The sequence below is a fragment of the Triturus cristatus genome, chromosome 4_1, assembly GCF_964204655.1.
Source record: "Triturus cristatus chromosome 4_1, aTriCri1.1, whole genome shotgun sequence".
NCBI classification, from domain to species: domain Eukaryota; kingdom Metazoa; phylum Chordata; class Amphibia; order Caudata; family Salamandridae; genus Triturus; species Triturus cristatus.
The window spans coordinates 204,913,792-204,937,744 of record NC_140585.1 but is presented as its reverse complement, the minus strand read 5'-3'; positions in this window follow the sequence as shown (position 1 = coordinate 204,937,744).

The window sequence follows — 23,953 nt, the reverse complement described above, 5'->3', positions numbered from 1 at the left end:
GTTTATCCCCAAAATCAATAGGCCCATTAGAAGTTACCATCGAGCCTAACCCATGTGTGCAGGGTGGGAATAAGGGGGTTATCCCTGACTTGTCCGCCACAGGTTATAAGGTTATCCATTTGGTATCTTGGAATGTGGCTGGGTTGCAAAAAAAGATAGCTTTTCCAGAATGGAATGCGTTTATCGAGAAGTTCGATGTATGCATGTTCCAAGAAACCTGGAGTTTGCTCCCAGTACACAAATCCGGTTATGTAACCTTTTTCTTGCCCGCACTAAGCTGTGGGAAGGGCAGACCAGCAGGAGGCCTACATGTCTGGGTAAAAATTGAACTGAATTGGGATGTTACCACCTACGAATCAGCGAGTAGGGATATCCAACACCTTTCATTCGCAGGGCAAAACAAGGGCAGTAAAATAGATTTATTTAATATCTATTCTAGAGGGACCCCGGGGGATTCAACCTCATGTACATTAGTGACCTTAGAACAGGCACTAGCCAACTGCCCCCCAACCTCTAAAATTATCGTGGGAGGGGACTTTAACTGTACATTCGAACCCCTCAGTGGGGATGATCCCTTGGGCATAGAGGAGGAGGATTCTAGAAGGTCCATTCCAGCCCTGTCATTAGCCCCAATCAGAAAATGGTCAGCAAAGGCAATACAGATCAATGCCCTTACCGTGGAATTCAACTTAAGAGCGCTAAATCGCAGGACACCCTCTGACCGCGCTGGAGCGATGACCTTTAATAGGCTTAATGGCCCGTCTAGAATTGATTATATCTTATTGGATGTCACATTGTGGTGTGATTTAATAGATATGGAGGTGGTACCTTCGCAGGATAGTGACCACAACCCCTTATGTATGAAGCTAAGGTGGGGTAAACTAAAAGTATGTGTGAATAATGTCCCTTTGAGGTCAACCAACGAGGTCGTCCCTTATAATGGTAATCGTTGGCTGAAATGGGATAAGGTTCAATCCCAGGAGGGTAATCTTGCGAGGATCAGGGCGCACGTAGCAGATCTGACTGTAGAGCTGGCGGATCTTGAACTGGGAAAAGGTAGTGCCCAGGGGCCGTCCTTCGCCTTGGCTTATAAAAACGTAATAGAGGAAGTAGGACAATACTTTTTAATCCAGGGTAAAAGTGGTAGAGTGAATAATAAACTGCCCAAAGCCAGTAACCCTTGGTACTCGGACCAGTGTAAGGTAAAAAGGAAGGAGCTAACAGTTGCCCTGCTTAAAAAGAATCCCTCACTAGTTAGAGCAGCTAGGAAGGATTATGCGAGGGTAATGGTGTTGGCCAAACGAGAGTGGGAGGAACAACACTGGCAGGATCTCAAATCTGCAGCTAACACGAAGAATGCAACGCTGTTCTGGGAACTGATTAACAAGGCTAGGCAGCGAAGCATGCCACCAATAGCTAACCACATAACAAATCAACAATGGTATTCCCACTTCTCTGCACTGTACGGCGGGATAGATGCGACACGTTCATCTCCTTCTGATCCAGATAGTAGGGCCCTATCTCCACTGGTGTTTGAGGAGCCATTTCTGGCCTCTGAGGTAGCACTGGCCATTAGACACCTGACCCCGAGGAAGGCTGCTGGCCCTGATGGGATACCGGGGGACCTCCTTTTGGAAGAACCTGTAGCCTGGGCTAAACTTATTGCCCTAATAATGAATTTGATTTCCAAGGGACACCCTGTGCCAGACTCGTGGAAGGGAGCAGAGGTGGTAACTGTGTATAAAAAGGGTGCCAGAGATGACCCTGCCAATTACAGACCGATCAGTCTGATCGACGTGATCCAGAAGGTGGTTGGCAGGGTCATTATCTCGAGGGTGGGTGTCTGGATGGAAGAGGAGCATGTCCTTTCTCATTTCCAAGCAGGGTTTCGACAAAAGGTGGGCACGATGGACCAGGTCTTCCGCTTCTTTGCGATCTATTGGATGTCTGTGACCATCAATAAAGGTAGCCTCTACCTGGCTTTCATAGATCTCAAGACGGCGTTCGACCTGGTCCCCCGTGCAAGGCTGTGGGATATCTTAGAGAAGATGGGCTTCCCAGGGTCACTTTTGGGTTTTATTGTGAAGCTCCACGAGGGGAATTATGCGAGGATTAGATGGGGCACCCAGGGACAACTGACAGAGAGGGTGCCCGTGAGGAGTGGAGTCCGCCAGGGATGTGTTATGGTGCCGACCCTGTTCTCCCTCTTTGTGAATGGAGTGGTGGACCACCTGAGAGAGGAATCGGCAGACACGCCATCCCTGGCAGGGGAAAAAACACCTACCCTACTCTTCGCGGACGACACCATTTTGATCTCTAAAACCCCCGCAGGCCTCCAAAAGCTCTTGCACCGTTTTAGTGCGCTTTGTACCGATAGAGGTCTTACCATCAACACCTCTAAAACAAAGCTTATGGCCCTATCACCCTCCAAGAGATTTAGGAACAATCTCTCGCTTAATGGTGCACCCCTGGAGTTGTAGATTCCTTTGACTATTTGGGTGTTAGGGTAAATAGCCGGATGAATTGGAAAGATCACTTGGCCAAAATGTTATTAAACCATAAAAGAGTCTCCGGGGTGGTCTTGAGAGAACAGCAGGAGTCGACGAGTAAACCTGTGGCACCGACTCTCGCAATTTATGAGGGCCAAGTATTACCGGCTGCCCTATACGGATCCGAGTTGTGGGGGTTTGAGAATACATCGGAGTTAGTTACATCTGAAAACAAGTTCATGAGAGATCTGGTAGCCCTTCCAGTTTCCACCCCGCTAATCCCACTACGGTGAGATTTGGGTAGGCGCCCCCTTAAAGACTTAGTGCGCCTGCGCCCACTACTTTTTTGGGTTCGATTGAGAAGGACCCGGTAGCTTCATAACTATGCAGCAGCTCTAGATGAACTTATTCTGCTTAATACAGGTAATAAGATCAAGTGGTTGTGCAATCTGAGGCAGATGGTTGTGCAATTGGGATTGAGTGAGTCATGGACGAGCCAAACACCGCCCCCCAAGTTAGTGATCAAGAAGTTGTATTGGGACTGGGTCCAGGAGGAGGCCACATGTAGAGGTGTAGGGGGTCCTCTCACTGAGCGGTTCCTGGAGTTTAAATGGACAAGGAAACTTGAACCTTTCCTTGACTTAATAGGGAAACTCCTGGATAGATCAATCTACCTAAGAGTTAGGCTCGGGACTCTTCCGGTGAACAACTTCACCTCCGGGTGGAACAACCTGGGTGGTCCAATGAAAGCTTGCCCTGGTTGTGCAGCCCCTAACGAGTCAGTGGCGCATTTCCTCTTTGCCTGTCCAGCATATAGGGTTGCCAGGAAGATATGGTTAAAGCCAATATGCAAGGGGCTGGGTCTCAGATGTCACAAAATGGCCCTGCGGGTACTTTGCACCGACACAACCTCTACTGCTATGGTGTGTGGAGTAGCTAAATACTTGGGTAGTGCATGGCAGACACGCATGAGGAGGGCCAAGTCCCTCCCCCACTCCACCTAATTGCTAGAGGGTTTCCTGGTAGGATGTTCCCATAGTTCCTGGTATCTGTTTTTATTGTATATTTTATCAAATTAGAATTTGTGTAGTATGTGATGTTGAATGTATTCAAGGATTGACGGGTTCTTGTTTTTACCCTTTTTGTACTGTATAAATTGCATACTTTTATGATGAAATTTTTTTAGCGAATAAAGTATATATATATACATTGATCAGAAAGGAGTAGGTGCATCATGTTTTATATCTTTTGAAATATATTGATAAATGCCCTGCACTGGTGAAGTTGGATATAACAATACTGTTTTAGAAATGCCACTTTTAGAAAGTGGACATTCATCTGTATTTCTAGCTTTGCAGCCTTGCAGCCTGCCTCCAGTACACCTATGGTGCGGATGACTGCTACTCTTTGTGCATTTCATCTCTGACTTCTAAATTTAGGCACTTCTGGATCTACTACTGAAACTCTGTCAGAAGAAATGCAGTGCTGCTTAAAGGACTCCTTGCTGGACGGCAGACCTGGAAGGTGTACTTTTCTCTTGTTCTGTCCTGCTGCCTGCTGCTCCTTGACTCTGCTGAAGGAGAGCTGGACTCAGCCTTTCCATCCAAGTATGCTCCAAGGGTTTTTTGGCTTGCCTCTTGTTGTTGAGACTCCAGGAAATCAAAGTCTCTACCCCTGCTCCTATGCCCGGTTCACTGGAAGTGGATCCATATACTTGCATGAGTAAATTGACGCATTTCCTCTCTGCTTGAAGCAGACTCGACGCATCAAACCAGTTGGGGGAGTGAAATCTGCACATCACTTTTTGGGCCTGAGCAGCACCACTGGAACGCTGCAATGACCATAGCTCACCTCAACTACAGAAGAATGATTGCTGTATTCTTTCCATAAGCATAGAAAAATCTGTGCATTTTCATCTATGTAAATGAAAATTTTGCAAAGATTCGTCAAACAGTGCAAAAGATATTGGCAAAAAAAAAATGCTTTTTGAATAGAAACGAGGTCCTATCTATAAAATGACCAACTGGCGACCACTAGCAGCTAATATATATATACTATAAAATTCGAGGACCGGCAGTATGGTGCTTGAGCCGCTGGTGTTGCTGGCAGGACCGTGTGGGCCGCCCACATGGGATTGGAGGTACTCACCTGAGGCACCCGCATCTCTACCACGCCCACCTTGTGGTTTGCGCCTATTGTAGCTCAGCAAGCATTATTAAAACCTTGGACGCTGACAACATCGTGTGCTGGTGGTTAGCATCTGATGAAGGAATTATCTGAAACGGGTAATGCTATTCCATTAAATTGCCGGTTCCAAGAACCCATGGTGTGTGCCCGGACTCTACTTGTGTGGGGGGTCTTGTTCGAGACATTTTTGGTGCTGGACCACAAAGCACCTTGGGGCACCCCATCCTTAAGCAGTGCGGCAGGCAGAGTGGTCAATTTGGTGTTTTCAATGTGCTTGGAAAACTGCCGCACCGCCGCAGGATCAACATCAAGATGACACTTGTTGGGGCCGACTCCGGTCCAGGAATCCATTGCGGGACTTCCCGATGGACAGTGAAGCAGCAGGATGTTGGGTTTCTAGGACCGGCAGTATGGTGCTTGAACCGTTGGTGTTGCTGGCAGGACTGTGTGCGCCGCCCACATGAGATTGGAGGTACTCACCGGAGGATCCCATATCTCTGCCACGCTCACCTTATGGTTTGTGCCTATCGAAGCGCAGCAAGCATTATTAAAACCTTGGACGCTGACAACATCGTGTGTTGGTGGTTAGCATCTGATGAAGGAATTATACGAAACGTGTAATGCTATTCCATTAAATTGCCGGTTCCAAGAAGCAAAAGGGATATTGCCAAGGGCATGGCAATATCCCTTTTGAATTAATAAAACCGCCACCAGCCTGAATCCTGAGTGTGTGCGATCCTTACTGCAGCGGCGAAATTGTATATATATATATATATATATATATATATATATATATATATATGTTGGACAGGCCACACGAAGGGCTTGCTCCCTCCCCGCACGACAGGGCCCGAGCTCCGGCCCACCAGGCATAACCCACGAAAAGCACCTGTACCCCGTCTCCCGACGGATCTTCTGCCCTCGGACCTCTACTCATCACGGGGCCCAGCCCCACCGGCTCCCCCGGACGGTTCAAGCCGCCATCTTGGGCCCTGCACCACGAGGCCGCGTGGCCTCGCCCCGACCCTAACCCCGGGCCTGGCCGGCCCCGACATCCCGGCACCACCATCCACCCAGGAGGTGAGCGGACCACTTGGCAGGTCAATGGGAGGACGAAGTGTCAAGAGCTCTTCCCCCGCCAGGTGCCGATCGCCTCCAGTTCCCCCAGGCGCTGGCTCCACCCCCTGCTGGGTGTCTGGACACCTCCATCCCGGGCCCTCCGACCTCCAAGTGCGAGGGTCCGGACATCAAAGGGCGCCTGCCCTATAACTGGGGAAACTCCGGAGCAGGAAGGCAGTTGTATCCTGGAGTCGAGAGACACCGAGAGAACTCAGCCTTGACGGACTACTGGCGCTGCCGTAGCCCGCTCTTGTGAACCATCGTCCTGCCTGCTGGCGCTGCCGCGGCCTTCTGCAACATCCACCCTCGTCGGGACCTGCTGGCGCTGCCGCGGCCCGTTGTAACGACCATCCTCACCGGGACCTGCTGGCGCTGCCGCGGACCGTACATCGACCATCTTTCCGGGACCTGCTGGCGCTGCCGCGGACCGTGTACCGACCATCTTTCCGGGACCTGCTGGCGCTGCCGCGGCCCGTACCACCTAAACCACCAAGCTCGAGGATTGTGAGCTAGTCATCATCTCATCCGAACTACCTGACTGGTAAACAGACTGTCCCGCTCCCCCTTACCCTGCATTGAGAGACTTGAATCGAGGGGACCCCTGAGTCCAGACCTCCTTGTACCATTCAACCGTACCTTAAGAAGTGCTTATAAAGAACACTGAACCTTATCCGTGTGTGGTATCTGTCTGTGGGGGGGAAGTTACTTGTCTGTACGATCGCTGGAGACGGCTCTCCCCAGAGACCTCTCCTCCTGACCCCGGCCGACCCTCCCGGTCCGTCTACCCTTTCTAACATTGGTGGCCAGCGGCGCGATCCGAATCAACGCGTAATCGTACAGAGAGTAGCTCACCCCACGACAAAAACACGATGTCAGCCAAAGATAGCAGCTCCACCGAGAAATTCCAAATGGATAAGTTAGAAGAATACAACCACCACGAACTGAGACAATTCTGCATAGAACTTGGCATTGCTACCACCGGCCTGAGTACCAAGGATGATCTAAAGCACGCCCTAGAGTCGTGGACAGAAACTGGGGTCGCCGGACCCTCCGACCAAAGCAGCATCACACCAGAGGGGAATGCCACGGCTCCCGAGGAGCGGGGAACGGGCCTCTCGCAGGAGGAGATCCGAGAAAGAGAAAGAACCAGATTGCACGAGTTGGAAATGGCACGACTCAAGATGGATGGGGAACTCAAGTTAGCTGAACAGAAACTCAACCTCGAGCATATGCGGCTCCGAGAAGAACGAGAAGAGAAGCAGAGACAGAGAGAGCTGGAGGAGAAAAAAATAACGCTCGAGCACGAGCGCCAACTAGCGGAGATAGAACTTCGGAAACAGAATAAAGAACTGGGGGTGCCTGAGCGACCACACACCCCGGGGCCAATCGAGAAAAAAGTCCACATCCCCAAGGATGTTGTCCGCGAGTATGTCCGAGAAGACGACATACAACAGTGGTTTAAAGCCTACGAGATCGCCATGACCTCCCACCGGATCGACCGGAGTGATTCGGGAGCCGGACTTTGGGGGAGGTTTGTCAACGAGGGTCGCGATGCCCTACTGCAGCTCCCAGATCACCAAATGTCGTCCTACGACCACATGAAGGCTGCCCTCCTCACCCGCTACGGCCTCACACCCGAGATGTACCGCCAGAGGTTCAGAGATTGCACCCAGATCCCAGGTACAACTTGGGTAGAATACGTGAACTATTTCAGCCGTGCCTTCGAGGGTTGGATCAAGGGGAGCCATGTCACCACCTACGAACAACTCTTTAACCTTATGGTATGGGAGCCCCTGTCGAACAACTGTTTCGTCGAGCTCAGGCAGCACCTCCTCGACAGTAAGCTGACTGACCCCCAGCAGCTCGCCGCCGAAGCTGACCGATGGGAAAGCACCCGAGTGGGCCGGAGGGGGCCACACGAACAGAACAGAAGCAACCAAGGCCAGCACCGTCCTCGGGGAGGAGGAGGGGGCCAGGGGCGAGGGAGAGACGCCTTGCCAGCAACACCCGTGGCCAGCACCCCGCCTCCGGCCGGCCGGGGCAACCCCCCGTGGCGTCCTGGGTTCCGAGCCAACGTCACGTGCCACCGATGCCAGCGAGTCGGCCACTACGCCAATGACCCGAGCTGCCCGCAGAACCAAACACCCAAGCCCCGCCAGGTAGCTGCCGCCGCCCTGGGGGAAGAGCGATTATCGGAGGAACCAGAAGAGTATGAGCCGGCCCAGCAAGAGTGGGAACCGGCCGCCATGGTCCTGGCGTGCTTAGGGGGAAGAGACATGGTCCCACGGGCTCCCCTACCCGCTAACACCAGGAAATACGGTCAGTGGGTGACCATTAATGGACAGCGAGGCGAGGCCTTGCGTGACACAGGCGCCAGTGTGACGGCCGTCCGCTGTCACCTGGTGAAGCCCGAGCAGATCCTGCCAAACATTCTCTGCCCCGTCCGCTCGGCAGACAACTCTGAGAGTATGTGTCAAATGGCCTGCGTCCCATTCGAATGGGGAGGGGTCTCCGGCCTGTTGAAGGTGACGGTCCGGGACGATGCCCCCGTGGACTGCCTCCTGGGGAATGACCTCGAGAGTTCCCCGTGGGCCACCGTTGAGAGAAGAGAGCACCTGGGGATGCTGGGCCTCCCGGACTGGGCCTGCATAACCACCCGGTCCATGGCCGCCCGTGCCGTCCCCGATCAGAAGAACCGGAATGGCCAGCACCTCCGCCCCCGGTCGCCCCAGTAGAAGACAACGACGAGGCCAGCCTCCCAGACCCGACGACCGAAGGGGACGCGCAACCCCAGGACCTTCCTGACCTGGCTCAGTGGCGTCAAGAAGGGGGGCCCACCCAAGAACAGTTCCGCCAGGAACAAAAGACCTGTCCCTCCCTCGAGGGACTCCGCCAACAAGCCAGCGCCCAGAACGCAGGGGACTCCACCGGAACTCACTGGGTCTACTGGGATAACGACCTGCTATACAGCGAGCAAAGAATCGCCGAGCTGGGGGCCGGTCGAGTACTGGTGGTACCTCTCCGCTTCAGAGACTTTCTGCTCAACCTGGCCCACGATGTCCCCCTGGCTGGACACCTGGGCCAGGACAAAACGTACAGCCGCCTAGTGACCCACTTTTTCTGGCCGAAAATGAGGAACGACGTCCTGAACCACTGCCGATCTTGCCCCACATGCCAAGCCAGCGGGAAGAGTGGTCGGAAGCTGAAAGCCCCTCTGCAACCCTTCCCTGTGGTCACCACCCCGTTCGAGAGGGTGGGGATAGACATTGTGGGGCCTCTGGACCCCCGCACGGCACAAGGACACAGGTTCATCTTAGTACTGGTGGACCATGCCACCCGCTACCCCGAGGCGGTGCCCCTACGGACCGTGACAGCTCCGGTGGTTGGCCGGGCCCTAATGGGGATCTTCTCCCGGGTAGGCTTCCCCCGAGAAGTCGTCAGCGACCGAGGCACGAACTTTATATCCAAATACATGAAGTCCCTCTGGCAACAATGCGGGGTCACCTACAGATTCACGACCCCCTATCACCCCCAAGGGAACGGACTAGTGGAGCGTTTTAACCGCACTCTCAAGGGGATGATTGGGGGATTGGAAGAGCCCCTCCGTCGCCAGTGGGATGTACTACTCCCGTGCCTCCTCTTCGCCTACCGAGAAGTTCCCCAGAAGTCCCTCGGTTTTAGCCCTTTCGAACTCCTGTACGGGCACCCTGTGCGAGGGCCCCTCAGCCTAGTAAAAGAAGGTTGGGAGATGGCCCCCCTAAAGACCCCTCCAGACGTCTTCAAATACCTCCTGGCCCTACGCAATCAGACCCGGCGCTTCAGAGAGATGGCCAAGGCGAACCTCGAGGCCAGCCAGGAGGACATGAAGAGGTGGTATGATCACAATGCCTCCTCCATTGAGTTCGAGCCTGGACAACAAGTATGGGTGATGTCCCCCACCGAACCATGTGCCTTGCAAGATAAGTGGACGGGGCCCTTCAAAGTGGTCGAGCGCAAAAGCCCCGTCACTTACCTCATCGACCTGGGGACCCCCCGGAACCCCCTTCGGGTCCTCCACACCAACCGGCTCAAACCACACTTTGTGCGCTCAGAACTCAGCCTCCTGATGGCTACGGACAGTGGGGCAGAGGAAGACTCCGAACCCCTCCCGGATCTTCTGAAGACTCAGGAGAATGACGGCTCCGTGGACGGGGTCCGGCTCTCTGACGCCCTCACTTCGGAGCAACGCCAGGGCTGCCGGAACCTCCTGCTGCAGTTCGCTACCCTGTTCTCCCTCACCCCCAGGGTCACCCCTTGGTGTTTGCACGACGTGGACACCGGGGACAGTCCCCCTGTCCGACACCGGGCCTACCGCGTACCAGATCGGGTACGGGCCTGCATGCAGGAGGAAGTGGCCAAGATGCTCACAATCGGGGTCATCGAGCCCTCGGACAGTCCCTGGGCCAGTCCGGTTGTATTGGTTCCCAAAGCCGCTGCCCCCGGCACCGCACCTGAACTGAGATTCTGCGTCGACTACCGGGGCTTGAACGCTGTCACCCGGACCGACGCTCATCCGATCCCCCGAGCAGACGAGCTGATCGACCGGCTGGGGGCCGCCCGCTACCTCAGTATCTTCGACCTAACAGCGGGCTACTGGCAGATCGGCCTCACACCCAGGGCTCAGGAACGGTCAGCCTTCTCTACCCCCGATGGCCACTACCAATTCAAGGTCATGCCCTTCGGCATGAAGAATGCCCCCGCCACGTTTCAACGCCTCGTGAACCAGGTCTTGGCGGGGCTCGAAGAGTTCAGCGCTGCCTACCTAGATGATATCGCTGTATACAGCCGCCACTGGCCCGACCACCTCCGTCACCTCCAAGAGGTCCTACAGGCCCTCCAGCGGGCCGGCCTCACAATTAAGGCCGGCAAGTGCCAAATTGGCCAAGGGTCTGTGACCTACCTTGGGCACCAAGTGGGAAGCGGGCTGGTGGCCCCGCTACAACTTAAGATTGCTGCCATCCAGTCCTGGCAGCCCCCCGTCACCCAGACCGAGGTCCGAGCCTTCTTGGGGCTCACCGGCTACTACCGGCGGTTCGTGAAGGACTACGGCAGCATCGTGGGGCCCCTCACGGGTCTCACGTCCAAGAACCAACCGAAGCGGATTAACTGGACCCCCGATTGTCAAGCGGCCTTCGAGAAGCTGAAGGCCGCCCTGTGCACCGCCCCTGTGCTCCAGGCCCCCGATTACAGTCGGGAATTCGTGGTACAGACCGACGCCTCCGACCACGGCATCGGAGCCGTCCTTTCTCAGTTAAACCCCGAAGGTCATGACCAGCCGGTGGCCTTCATCAGTCGACGTCTCCTGGCCCGAGAACAGCGCTGGAGCACCATCGAGAGGGAGGCCTTCGCAGTGGTGTGGGCCCTCAAAAAGCTCCGGCCCTATCTCTTCGGTACCCACTTCCGGGTGCAAACCGACCATCGACCCCTGCAGTGGCTGATGCAGATGCGGGGGGAGAACCCAAAACTCTTGCGCTGGTCCATTTCCCTGCAGGGAATGGACTTCACTGTGGAGCACCGACCAGGCCAAGACCACGCCAACGCGGATGGCCTGTCCCGCTTTTTCCGCCTCGACGAGGAGAGTCCCCAAGGAGATGGGTGACTCTCCCCGCCTTCAGCTGGGGGGGACGCATGTTGGACAGGCCACACGAAGGGCTTGCTCCCTCCCCGCACGACAGGGCCCGAGCTCCGGCCCACCAGGCATAACCCACGAAAAGCACCTGTACCCCGTCTCCCGACGGATCTTCTGCCCTCGGACCTCTACTCATCACGGGGCCCAGCCCCACCGGCTCCCCCGGACGGTTCAAGCCGCCATCTTGGGCCCTGCACCACGAGGCCGCGTGGCCTCGCCCCGACCCTAACCCCGGGCCTGGCCGGCCCCGACATCCCGGCACCACCATCCACCCAGGAGGTGAGCGGACCACTTGGCAGGTCAATGGGAGGACGAAGTGTCAAGAGCTCTTCCCCCGCCAGGTGCCGATCGCCTCCAGTTCCCCCAGGCGCTGGCTCCACCCCCTGCTGGGTGTCTGGACACCTCCATCCCGGGCCCTCCGACCTCCAAGTGCGAGGGTCCGGACATCAAAGGGCGCCTGCCCTATAACTGGGGCAACTCCGGAGCAGGAAGGCAGTTGTATCCTGGAGTCGAGAGACACCGAGAGAACTCAGCCTTGACGGACTACTGGCGCTGCCGTAGCCCGCTCTTGTGAACCATCGTCCTGCCTGCTGGCGCTGCCGCGGCCTTCTGCAACATCCACCCTCGTCGGGACCTGCTGGCGCTGCCGCGGCCCGTTGTAACGACCATCCTCACCGGGACCTGCTGGCGCTGCCGCGGACCGTACATCGACCATCTTTCCGGGACCTGCTGGCGCTGCCGCGGACCGTGTACCGACCATCTTTCCGGGACCTGCTGGCGCTGCCACGGCCCGTACCACCTAAACCACCAAGCTCGAGGATTGTGAGCTAGTCATCATCTCATCCGAACTACCTGACTGGTAAACAGACTGTCCCGCTCCCCCTTACCCTGCATTGAGAGACTTGAATCGAGGGGACCCCTGAGTCCAGACCTCCTTGTACCATTCAACCGTACCTTAAGAAGTGCTTATAAAGAACACTGAACCTTATCCGTGTGTGGTATCTGTCTGTGGGGGGGAAGTTACTTGTCTGTACGATCGCTGGAGACGGCTCTCCCCGGAGACCTCTCCTCCTGACCCCGGCCGACCCTCCCGGTCCGTCTACCCTTTCTAACAATATATATATATATATATATATATATATATATCTCAGGACCATGTCTAAAATTTCCTATCGACACATTGTCATAAGTGAGAATCACTGTTATTAATGAAATGCTTATCATATTGTGACTAACTTTACATATTGTACACCTACACTGACCTCATTTGAGTCAGCTTCACATGTTTCATTAGGGGATATCTTTGTACTGATGGCCTTTTGTCCATATCTGTATCTCAATATTCGGTGTAGGTTTGCACTTGCACTTATGAGAGAATGTCAATGTAAGCCAACGTTTGGAAACATTATGTACATTTGCAACTTGGTGTGATATGTGTTCACTTTAATCGCTAGATAACATGACAGTGGACATGGCAAGGACCTTTGAGGGCAGACGGGCCACATATAAGCACATCAGAAACATTGGAAAGTCCTATTTTAAGATGGCTGCCATGTGGTAAAAGCCAGTGGAAGCTGAAAGAGTGGGAGCAGGTGGCAAAAGCACACAGGCCACAGCAGGACCCTCAAGTATATACCCAGATTCAAGGATGCCCAGCTGTGCAGGATCACCTGCATTCAATTAACGGATGGTCAGACAAATGTGGAGGTTGAACCAGAGGATGGCTAGCATCGGAGGGCAGCAGGCCGGTATTCGGGACATTTTGTTAATGAGCCAGGCAGCCATGGAACAGATAGCAAGCCAAATTTTACACTCTCCCTCTTAGACGACTTTCCCAGTTGTTTTTTTTGCATAATTTGTTATGGTTAGTTACTGTAGGGTTAGTTTGGGTTTACTATAGGTGTAGGTATAGAGTACTTAAGCGTTAATCAATCTTTTTGTTAATTGGGAATTTAAGTCTGTTTTTATAATGTTATGTTTTTAAGTGGGTGGGGTGTGGATGTTTCGTGTGTATAAAAACATATAAAACCAAAAATACAAAAACATATATATTTGTCTAGGATTAGATATATAGGTAGTATATATTTAGGATGCAATTTCTGTTTGTATTGTAGTGTATGTGTATCAAGTGGGCTGGGGAGTTAATGTTTAGCTTGACGTGTGTGTATAGTGTTTAAGCTAAGTTTAGATAAGATGAGTTGATGTAGGATAGGATTAAGGTTATTTAGTCTAGGATAGGTAGGCCTGGGTAGTTTTAATAGGTAATAGTTATTTTACATAAAAAGTTGTCATTGTTCTTCAGCAGGTTGTGATTGTGTTAGGGAACATGATGTACCAATTGACCTGATATATTAGTATGTATATGTTGCTTTCATAGAGGCTTATGGGTAACTGTAGTTTGTCCTCAGATTAGATTTCTATAGGGAACTATTTCAATTCTTGAGACACAATAAGTGTGATTCAGAAATTGATATGACACACAGCACAACACAAGTGTTCACCTACTGATGCACCCTTTGAGAAAGTCAGTGGGAATGTAAGCGTTTAATTAGATTTTTTTATAAAGACTGCTTCTCCCTGCCTTCATTGTGACATAAGCTACTGCATAATACTAACAGTATACCCCCTTGCACCGTTGTGCAAGTAGGTTAATATTGTTGTATGCATTTTTTAAATGTGCAGGATTTGACACTTGTCTCGACAAAGTCCATGAACATATTAATGCCACATCATGCAGCTCACTTTGGAGGAGCCTACAACAAAAGTGTTTTAACTTATGTCTCTCATTTACACCTCCCCATAGGAGGTGTAGCAGTCATACAGTTTCACTCGTTTTCCACCTATGCTAAACTTGTATGTGAAAATGATTTGATATGTGCATGTACTCACACTTAACACGTTAGGCCTCTCTGTGGTAGAGTAACATAAGTCATCTATTTTGGCCTGCGTTACTGAACACTTACTAGTAAAAATAGGGGGAGCCAAGGTGCACTTGCTTGCCTCATTTACTGTCTTTTACAGTATTTGACTGCCCTTGTGCATCCTTTTGTGGCACAAGTACAAAGCAAATCCATGAGGACTATAGGCATGGCTATCTGCCTAGTAATGGAACAACCATTCACAAGTGTTTTGCATTTGTGTATGTATTTTGTGTGAGCAGTGATTTTGTCACATTTGGAAAGGATGCTGTAATCTTTACATTGCAAAATTGATGTTGACATTTGTTACAGTTTTTGACCTCACATGGCTCACACATCCCATGTATAGATGGTAAAGTTCTATGTACATTGTCAGAACGTTCTCACTGTGTGTCAATCAAGAAAATGCATCTTGTTGATATACTCCGACATGACATTGCTAAGGTACACATTGCTCATCATGCCATTGCAATTGGTGTACTTGGTGTAGATGTGCAGACAAAGACAGCACATGCAATAGACTTTAGCTCACTCTTCTGCTGAAAACAAGTGCTTTAGGATATTACACAGACAATATTTCATAGGAAGCCCTTCCTGAATCAAGCAAATAAAACTCATCATGGATTTCACAAATAAAAGGATTTGTTTTTAATCCAGAATAATGGAACCTTGCATTTATTCATGTGGATAGTAAATTCCAAATTTGAGCAACAAAGAGATTCATTGGGTACAATTTGATGACCAAAGTCCATTAGGGACACATGTCAGATGACATTTAGAGGTGAGGAGTATTTCAATGAGGAGTAACAAATTGCCGTTAGGAAAGGCAGGATTCTTTCAAAGTACACAAGTGGATAATATAAACGACTGCACAAACAAAAGGTACTGTGCTGGGTGGCACAGAAGGGGGCATGATGTTTGACACAGGCCCGTAAAAAAGCTGACCAGGGGGCACTCACAAATGTTCGTCTGGCAGTTCTTCAACGGAAACTGGTGAAGTCCACATCTTCCTCCTCTGATGCATGTTCTGGGTAGGTCCCTTACTTGCTACACCACTGGTTTCAAGCTAGCCTGGCTGATGAGGGGTGATATCCCAAAACTAGTCCTTGGATGCTTGCTTTCTGGCCCAGGTAGGACGTTGTCTGGCATTTCGGGCTGAGGGTCAAGGCTGATTTGCACATTGATGGGTCCAAACTGGAATAGCGAGCAAAATAACGATGGATTACACCCAGATCTGTCACTGGGGATTAATGTATGACAATGTTCATCATTCCGTTCATCATCTTTTTGTGTTGCATTGTTAACTGTGTGTCTAGCCTGCCATTGCAGGCCTGTGTGTGCGTGCATTTGCACTTATGCTCAGGTTGGCCTTTCTAAATCACTGGCCAATACTGAGGGGACCTTTGAATCCCACTAGGGCACCCATGGGGTAATTCTTTAGGTGGTGAGGAAAGTAGTAGGTGAAAGGAAGGGCAGGTACGCAGGTATGTTCCCTGCCCAGGTAGTGAAGAATCCCCATGTGTGTTTTCACTGCCTATGAGGTTTGTACTTCCCGTAGGTTAACATGGGGGAATAGTTGAAATCCCTTCAAGCCGCAATAGTGGTTAACAGGGTAGCAGCCTCATAATGTTTCAAATCATTGAATTCACAATGACAAACCCTCTCCGGTGGTAAAGATAGATTTGTCATTAATAGTTTAGAAATGCCACTTCTAGAAAGTGGGCATTTCTCTGCTCTAAACCTCTTTGTGTTCCTTTTAGTTTGACTCCAGTCCACACTGGAGGCTGGGGGAGCACATATGTGCATTCCCCAGAGACAGCTATAAACATTGAGCATGCAACTGGAAAAACAGGCCTCTGCCATTTGAGGGTCTGGCTGGATAGATTGGAGGATGAGGCTTTGACACTAGGCCTCTGGGGAGCCAGATCAAGGCCCCACTAAAGATTAAGAACTGCATTCCACGACCCCATGGCAGACAGGACTGAAAGTTAGGGGAGACTTTTATGGTTCAAAGGGAAAACCTCTAAACCACACCTAACTCCAAAGACATGTTAAAGTATAACTACTGGTGCCATACTTCAGCAGGGTACAGATACATTTGTGGCAATGTGGGACCGGAGATCCGGGAACTGCATAGTGGACACTACCAGAGTAATCTGATGTGCACAAGGAGGATTACTGCCATTGGAAGGGACCATGCACCCTTCTAGAATAGTGGCTAGCCTGGGCTGACTACCTGCTGCGTGTTGCAGCAGGAATTGTGTTCTCCAAGGGCTTGTAGGCTTGCTCCCTGTTCTCTTGTGGCGGTGTCAAGGACATCAAATAACTCCCACAAGGGGCCCACACCATCTACTTGTGACACTTAGAGACCGGTGCCCTCTTCAGTGCCTACATTGTCTGCTGGATCCAAACTGGTATCTTGGCATGAGCATGGCTCTAAGTATTGAAACTGGAGACTGGATTGCCTTGTGCGGAGCCCCAGAAGTACTGCCAGCATCTAAGGAGTGGGGCCCCTGCATTGTGGGGCCTCAAGACACATAAGTATCTTGTTGGTGGTCAGCAACTTCACCAATTGCGTGACCCCGTTTGGCCCACTTTATCGATCGTACCGCATCCTTCTCGTGCGATACTCTGACTGCATGTTCTTTCACAGGTTGTGACCCTCGGAGGTGAGGGCATACCCATAGCAGTGCCTCCTTCTATTGTATGAACTACTGAACTTGCACCTGTGTTTGAGACTGGAATTGTCTTGGATGACCCGTATCAACATGCATCAGATGTTTGCCTCATTTCCAGGGAGGTATGGAAGTTGCAATTCTTTGTTGTGTATGACCGGAATTGTCTGGTGCGACTTGTATCAACGCACACCTAACATTGTACCTCATTTCTAGAGAGGTATGGAATTTGCAGTTCTTTATTGTGTGCAACCTGAATTGTCTGGTGTGACTCAGATCAACAAGGACCAGATGTTGTGCCTCATTTCCAAGGAGGTATTGAGTTTGCAACTCATCATTGTGGGTGACTGAAACTGTCTGGTGGGACTCATATCAATGCACACCAGATGCTGTTCTTCATTTCTAGGGAGGTGTGGAGAAGCGGATACCTGTTCTGTTGTGCCCAGATTGCATGGGTGCTACTTTCATCTGCATCTTTTGACGGGGTGCCTCCTTCTCTAGAGAAGCTCCCCTGCTTCATCCCCCATTCATCAATCGTTCCTTTTGTACCCTCAGTGCAGCGGACCAAGTTCCCTCTCCCTACCCAGCCCAACAACTTTGTGATGCCAGGTAGCTTTGGCCAGACTGGGCCGGGGTGGAAAGAGTAATTAACTGGTCTAAGGTATGCTTCTGAGAGTGATCATCAGCTGGTCAAGAAACTGCATGACACCCCTTGTGCTTCGCAGAACTGGGCTGGTGCCAGAAGGCACAGTGTGGAATCCTTTGATTCAGCGACTATCACCCTCAGCCCGCTTCTGCTCATCATACCATGGGTGAACTTCCTGAGTAGTGGCCAAACCTCCATTTATCGACTGCCACCTAATTAGTCCTGCAACCTATCCCCCTTCTTCTCTGGGACCCTGATTAAGTGTGACTCTGGCCACAATCGGCCTAGTATTCGGCCGAAGGTTTTCTTTATATCCAGCCTGTGGATGTAGGGTAGTCAGTGTTAGCCGAATTGTGGAGAAAGGCTTGGGCCATGGGGTTTGCATGTGCATTATCAACTGACCTGGCGGATATCTGTTGCACTGCATTATGGTTCTGAGTGAGTGTGTGTGAGTGACTGCCTGTTAATAATTACCCCTCACAGATGTGTTGCTTTACACGTTGATTCCCTGCCAAAAAAATACTATGTTTGACATTGGTTTTTCCCCATGTGGCCTTGGCCCACAGTGCTGTTTAAAAGTGTTGTAATTTCTGTATGTACACATTTCTGATATAGTTGGGATCTGGGGTGTACCCTATAACTGTCTGTAGGGTAGTCAGTGTTAGCTGAATTGTGGAGAAAGGCTTGGGCCATGGGGTTTGCATGTGCATTATCAACTGACCTGCTGGATATCTGTTGCACTGCATTATGGTGCTGTGTGAGTGTGTGTGCAAGTGCGCCCCATACAGACCTGCCTGATATCCGTGGCACTGCATATTGATGCTGAGTGAGTGTGTGGGAGTGACTGCCTGTTAATAATTACCCCGCACAGATGTGTTGCTTTACACGTTGATTCCCTGCCAAAAGAATACTATGTTTGACATTGGGTTTTCCCCCTTGGCCCACGGTGCAGTTTAAAAGTGTTGTAATTATCTGTATGTACACATTTCTGATATCATTGGGATCACAGGAGCACCCTATAACTGTGTGGTATTGAATTATAATAAATGCCAGAGTGGACCTCGTTCTGACATCGTTTTGCACTGCAAATGGGTGATGGGGGTAAGGTAGGATCTTTACCAAGTTTGCATATTACTGATTTTATTTTAAAGCAGTTGGGTCTAGCACGGCTGGTAATATTTCTAAATGTGATTTATGCCCAGAAATACATGATGTTTATGTTGTGTTAATTAATGTGTGTATAGAATAGAAGCTTAATTTAAGTTTGTTGAAGGCTCCTTAAAAGCGCTCAGTGTATTTATTGTGCAAGAGTGTTTTTTCAATGCTTTACATATTGCCGCTGTGATAAGCCTCACTACTCACTGCCAAGCTGCATAATCAATCAATCAATCAAAGCATTTATATAGCGCACTACTCACCCAGAGGGTCTCAAGGCGCTGGGGGAGGGGGGTCCACTACTGCTCGAACAGCCAGGTCTTGAGTTGCTTCCTGAAGGCGAGGTGGTCCTGGGTCAGGCAGAGGTGGGTCGGGAGGGAGTTCCATGTCTTGGCGGCGAGGTAGGAGAAGGACCGTCCCCCTGTGGTGGCTCTTCGGATGCGGGGGACGGCGGCGAGGGCGTGGCCGGTCGATCGAAGCTGGTGTTTGGGAGTGTAGAAGTTGAGGCGGCTGTTGAGGTATCCTGGGCCTTGGTTGTGTAGGGCTTTGTGTGCGTGGGTGAGGAGTCGGAAGGTGATTCTCTTTTTGACCGGGAGCCAGTGCAGGTCTCTCAGGTGTCCGGAGATGTGGCTGCGACGGGGGATGTCCAGGATGAGTCGTGCTGAGGCGTTCTGGATCCCCTGGAGTCTCTTCTGGAGTTTGGCGGTGGTTCCGGCATAGAGGGAGTTGCCGTAGTCCAGACGGCTGGTGACGAGGGCCTGGGTGACCGTCTTCCTGGTCTCGGTGGGGATCCACCGGAAGATCTTACGTAGCATGCGCAGGATGTTGAAGCACGACGAGGAGACGGCGTTGACTTGTCTGGTCATGGAGAGGGAGGAGTCCAGGATGAAGCCCAGGTTGCGTGCGTGGTCTGTTGGTTTGGGTGCGCTGCCTAGGGCGGGGGGCCACCAGGAGTCATCCCAGGCGGAGGGTGAGGATCCCAGGATGAGGACTTCCGTCTTGTCCGAGTTCAGTTTCAGGCGGCTGTTCTTCATCCATTCGGCTACCTCTTTCATCCCTTCGTGAAGGTTGGCTCTGGCGGTGGCGGGGTCGTTGGTGAGGGAGAGAATCAGCTGGGTGTCGTCGGCGTAGGAGATGATGTTGAGGTTGTGCTGGCGTGCGATGTCCGCGAGGGGGCTCATGTAGACGTTGAAGAGGGTTGGACTGAGCAAGGAGCCTTGAGGAATGCCGCAGATGACTTTGGTGGCTTCAGATCTGAACGGGGGGAGGCGGACTCTCTGTGTCCTTCCGGTGAGGAAGGAGATGATCCACTCCAGTGCCTTCTCCTGGATTCCGACGTTGCTGAGTCGCTGCACTAGTGTACGGTGGCAGACAGTGTCGAAGGCCGCGGAGAGGTCTAGGAGGATGAGGGCTGCTGTTTCTCCGTTGTCAAGCAGTGCTCAGATGTCATCGGTGGCTGCGATCAGGGCGGTCTCGGTGCTGTGGTTGGCCCGGAAGCCAGACTGCGAGAGGTCGAGGGAACCGTTCGTCTCGAGGAAGGCGGCCAGCTGCTTGTTGACGGTCTTCTCGATGACTTTTGCAGGAAACGGGAGCAGCGAGATGGGGCGGTAGTTCTTGAGATCGGTGGGGTCGGCTGATGGATTCTTTAGTAGAGCGCTGAGTTTGGCGTGCTTCCAGCTCTCCGGGAAGGTAGCGGTGTCGAAGGAGGTGTTGATGATGTCCCGCAGGTGGGGTGCGATGACTGCGTCAGCCTTGTTAACGATGTGGTGAGGGCAGGGGTCGGTAGGAGATCCGGAGTGGATGGAGTTCATCATGCGGATGGTGTCTTCGGTGCTGATCGGGGTCCAGGCGCGGAGGGTGGTGGTGGGGGGCGGTGGTTCGATCGTGGCGTGCGTCGGTTGAGTGCTGAAGCTGTTGTGTATGTCCGCGACCTTGTTGTGGAAGTAGGAGGCGAGGGAGTTGCAGAGGTCTTGCGAAGGGGTGATGTCGTTGTTTCCGGCATTGGGGTTGGAGAGCTCTTTAACGATGTTGAAGAGTTCCTTGCTGTTGTGTGCGTTGTTGTCCAGTCGTTCCTTGAATGCGGTTTTCTTGGTGGCGTGGATGAGTTGGTGGTGTTTTCGGGTGGCGAGCTTGAGGGCAGTCATGTTCTTCGGTGTTGGGTCTCTGCGCCATGTTCTCTCGAGGGCTCGGCAGTTCTTCTTGGAGCTCTTGAGTTCGTCGGTGAACCATGGGGCTTTCTTGCTACCGGGTCTGCTAGGCGGGGTCTTCAGAGGGGCGAGGTCGTCTGCGCAGTTGCTGATCCACTTCGCGAGGTTGGTGGCCGCCTGGCTTGGGTTCGTTGCGTTGGTGGGAGGGTTCATGCTCAGGGAGGTCGCGAGCTGGTCAGCTGTGATCTTGTTCCAGCTTCTGCGTGCAACCTGTTGCTGGTGGTGGTGGATCGTGGTCCTTCTGAAGCTGAAGTGGACGCAGCTGTGGTCCGTCCAGTGGAGTCCGGTGGCGTGGCTGAAGGCGATGTCCTTGCTGGATGAGAAGACGGGGACGAGTGTATGTCCGGCGTAGTGGGTGGGGGTGGTGACCAGCTGCTTGAGTCCCAGGTTTGTGAGGTTGTCCAGCAGGGTGGTGGTGTTGCGGTCGTTGTTGTTCTCCAGGTGGAAGTTGAGGTCCCCGAGGAGGATGTAGTCAGCGGAGAGGAGGGCGTGCGGGCTGATGAAGTCGGCGATGTCTTCGCTGAATTGTGTGCGTGGTCCCGGGGGTCTGAAGATGAGGGTGCCTCTGAGGGTGGTCTTGGGGTTGATGTGGACCTGGAAGTGCAGGTGCTCGGCGGGTGCGAGGGTGTCGTCGGTGTTGGTCGTGATGCGGATGGTGTTCCTGTGGATGATGGCCATGCCTCCTCCGGTCTGGTTGATGCGGTCCCTTCGGATGATCTTGTAGCCGTCTGGGATGGCGATGGCGATGTCGGGCGCTGAAGAGGCGTTCATCCAGGTTTCTGTGAGGAAGGCGACGTCTGGTGAGGTTGTGTCGAGCAGGTTCCAGAGCTCGATGGCGTGTCTGTGGACGGAGCGGGTGTTGAGCAGGATGCATTTCAGGTGGCTGCTGCTGTTGCTCGTCTTGGTCTTGGTTGGTGCTGGAGTAGTGCTGGTCCGGATGCAGGTGAACTTGCAGGCGTTGCAGCAGAAGGGTCCGTGGGTGCGTCTCGGGGTGGCTCGGTAGCATCCTGGGATTCGGCCGGCGTTGAGTGCGTTGAGGGTGGCGGTGTCGTACGTCCGGCAGGTGGGCTGGGGTCTGCGGGGGCCAGGGGCGGACGGGCGCAGACGGGCTTACCTTTGACGCCCCCGCGGTCGCTCTGGGGGCGTCATAAGAAGGGGGACGAGAGGGCGGGTCAGCTGGGCGGCGGGAGCGGCTCGGCCAATGGGCCGGTGGTGGGCGGGGCCTGTGGCGAGCTGCGGCGGGAAACTGGCAAGCGGGCGGCTCTGCTGAGGCTGGGCCCCTCGGGGGGCCAGGGGGGCGTCTGCGTGGGAAAAGGCGGCAAGGCTGGCAGACAGGAGCAGGAGGCGGCAGGAGGAGCAAGGGGGTGACCCGGCCGGGTGAGAGGCGCAGCGGTCACTCCCGAGCACTCCTTGCTGTCCCCTTAAGAAGGGCGACGAGAGGGCGGGTCAGCTGGGCGGCGGGAGCGGCTCGGCCAATGGGCCGGTGGTGGGCGGGGCCTGTGGCGAGCTGCGGCGGGAAACTGGCGAGCAGGTGGCTCTGCTGAGGCTGGGCCCCTCGGGGGGCCAGGGGGGCGTCTGCGTGGGAAAAGGCGGCAAGGCTGGCAGGCAGGAGCAGGAGGCGGCAGGAGGAGCAAGGGGGTGACCCGGTCTGGTGAGAGGCGCAGCGGTCACTCCCGAGCACTCCTTGCTGTCCCCTTAAGAAGGGGGACGAGAGGGCGGGTCAGCTGGGCGGCGGGAGCGGCTCGGCCAATGGGCCGGTGGTGGGCGGGGCCTGTGGTGAGCTGCGGCGGGAAACTGGCAAGCGGGCGGCTCTGCTGAGGCTGGGCCCCTCGGGGGGGCCAGGGGGGCGTCTGCGTGGGAAAAGGCGGCAAGGCTGGCAGGCAGGAGCAGGAGGCGGCAGGAGGAGCAAGGGGGTGACCCGGCCTGGTGAGAGGCGCAGCGGTCACTCCCGAGCACTCCTTGCTGTCCCCTTAAGAAGGGCAACGAGAGGGCGGGTCAGCTGGGCGGCGGGAGCAGCTCGGCCAATGGGCCGGTGGTGGGCGGGGCCTGTGGCGAGTTGCGGCGGGAAACTGGCGAGCAGGTGGCTCTGCTGAGGCTGGGCCCCTCGGGGGGCCAGGGGGGCGTCTGCGTGGGAAAAGGCGGCAAGGCTGGCAGGCAGGAGCAGGAGGCGGCAGGAGGAGCAAGGGGGTGACCCGGCCTGGTGAGAGGCGCAGCGGTCACTCCCGAGCACTCCTTGCTGTCCCCTTAAGAAGGGCGACGAGAGGGCGGGTCAGCTGGGCGGCGGGAGCGGCTCGGCCAATGGGCCGGTGGTGGGCGGGGCCTGTGGCGAGCTGCAGCGGGAAACTGGCGAGCAGGTGGCTCTGCTGAGGCTGGGCCGCACGGGGGGCCAGGGGGGCGTCTGCGTGGGAGAAAGGCGGCAAGGCTGGCAGGCAGGAGCAGGAGGCGGCAGGAGCAAGGGGGTGACCCGGCCTGGTGAGAGGCGCAGCGGTCATAAGGGTGACTACAGGTTAGACAGTGAGTGTAATCACCCACCCCGGATGGAAGTGATAAGTTGTGCCTGGCTAGAGCCTCGCCTCAGCCAACCAGAACGTGCCAGTTCCAGCATTGATGCTCTGTGGGTTGAAATGCTTCGTTTTGTAAACATTCCAACCAACCAGCAAACTCCTGTGTGATGCAATGCTGATTTGAGACATGTAAAGGTACTTTATGACACACAAATCAGCTTTGCATAGCATAGTTAGCAGTTGCCTTTTGACACATGGGTGCCGATCACGATCCTGCAAAAACCGGGTACGAACCGTCGGACGGAGCACATTCTCCGCCCGACGCATACCCGGTCGTCAATTTTCACAAACAAGGAATTACGATTCGCACGGGTACACCATTACC